The sequence below is a fragment of the Carlito syrichta genome, unplaced genomic scaffold, assembly GCF_000164805.1.
Source record: "Carlito syrichta isolate Samal-C Ts95f unplaced genomic scaffold, Tarsius_syrichta-2.0.1 Scaffold304598, whole genome shotgun sequence".
NCBI lineage: Eukaryota > Metazoa > Chordata > Mammalia > Primates > Tarsiidae > Carlito > Carlito syrichta.
Window position 1 is genome coordinate 1293312 of NW_007248694.1, and position 2179 is coordinate 1295490.

The window sequence follows — 2179 nt, forward strand, 5'->3', positions numbered from 1 at the left end:
GACTGTCAAATCTAGGCCAGGAAAAGATGTCAAGAAATGCTCACTGAGAAAAATTTTTCTTTTTGGAATATGTCATGGACAGAAAGGTCTGGGGTCCTTGTGGTCAGAAGTGCCACCTAGTATGTACAATTATTATGTACCCACAAAAATTAAAAAGCTCCTTCCTTCCATCTGTCCCTTTCTCCCTCTCTTCCTCCTTTTCTTCTTTCCTTCCTCCCTCCCTTCCTTCCTTTCTCCTTTTCTTCCTTCTTCTCTACCTCTCGCCTTCCCTCCCTTGCCTTCTCCCTTCCTTCCTTTCTCCCTCCCTTTCTTCTATCTGCTTCTTCCTTTCCTTCTCTCTTCCTCTCATTTGGCCATTCCTTCTTTCCTCCCTCCCTTCCTTCCCTCCTTTCTCCCTTCTTCCTATCTGTCCTTTCCTTCTCTCCTCCCTTCCTTCCTCTTGTCTGTCCTTTCCTTCCGCCTGTCTGTCCCTTCCTTAAAAAAGAAAAAAAATTTAAAAAGCAAAAAGCTTCCCGCGCTTTGGGAGGCTGAGGTGAGTGGATTGCCTGAGCCCATGGGTTCGAGACCCACCTGGGCAACTTGACAAGCCCTCATCTCTACAATAAATCAAAAAATTAGCCGGGTGTGGTAGTGCGCGCCTGTAGTTCCAGCTACTTGGAAGGTTGAAGCGGAAGGATCGCCGGAGCCCAGCAGGTCGAGGCTGCGGTGGCTGGGAGCGGCCACTGCACTCCAGTCTGGGCGACAGAGTGAGACTTCAACTCAAAAAATAAATAATTAAAAATAAAAAACAAAAACAAACAAACAAAAAAGCAAAAAGCTGATGCCTACACTAGCTCACATTTAGTCCTGATCTTCCAATCCACCACACCTGCTTTTAAAATCCTTCAACACCAACAAACTACCTTAGGGTAGCTCATTTCTTCCTATATGGGACAGCCATGAGTGGTCTGGAGCCAATAGGCAAAAGTCAGAGGCTCCTTTCCCAGGACCTACCCCATTAAGAGGAAGTCGCCAGACCCGTCTGGTGAGAGAAACTGGGTCACCTTCAGAGCTGAGGGGAGTCACTTGCTCTAGCCCAGAGTCTCTGGTTTGGAACCTTGAAACCTGACACACCTCTGGGAAAGGAGGGGAGAAAACAGGGACCCCGGAAGACACCAGAGTGGCCCTGCCAGCTTCCCCTGCAGAATTAGGAGCTCTGACAAAAGCCCTTCAGTTTTGAGTCCCATGGGTGTGGCCAGACTTGGACTCTGGGGAACCTGATGAAGCTAGACTGATCCCTCAGTCTTGCCAGGTGGGGGAGTGACGACTTGATGTGAGGTCAGCCAGCATTCTCAGGTGGCCAGCAGGTGTGCGGGTCAACTTTGGCTGTAAGGATGCTCCTCAGGATGGGGCCTACCTCATTGTTTTGGGCACAGAAATGCCGGCTAAATCCTAGACTTATTTGTGCTGGAAGGATTAATCAATAGCTAACATTTGTTGAGCACGTACTACCGGCTTCTTGACATACGTGTCTTTTCTCAAACTTCACAGCAACTTTTTTTTTTTTTTTTTTTGAGTTGGAGTCTCACTCTGTCGCCCAGACTGGAGTGCAGCGGCCGCTCCCGGCCACCGCAGCCTCGACCTGCTGGGCTCCGGCGATCCTTTCACTTCAGCCTTCCAAGTAGCTGGAACTACAGGTGTGCGCTACCACGCCCGGCTGATTTTTTGATTTATTGTAGAGATGAGGTCTCACCAAGTTGCCCAGGCAGGTCTCGAACCCACGGGCTCAGGCAATCCACTCATCTCAGCCTCCCAAAGCACGGGATTACAGGCGGAGCCACCGAGCTCGGTTCACAGTAATTTTAAGAGGAATGTAGTTTCTTCATCACCTGTTTACAGATGAGGACACAAAGGTAAGGAAGCTTTAAGAGCCTTGACTGAGGCAGGCTGGGAGTCAAACCCAGACGAAGTGAACTCAGAATGTGTACCCTTGTTTTAGAGAGCCTTCGGTCCGGGACCCTTATGATGCAGATGGGAAAATGTGGCTCAGGAAAGTACAATGGCTTTTCCAAGGTCGCACAGCCAGCCAGGGACGCATCCAAGCCTCCTGGCGCCCAGTTCAGGACTGCCTGGACTCTGGAGTGTGATGGGGCCATCCTCGTGGCCTTTTCCCAGCCGGCCCCCCCCCCCCCCCCCCCCC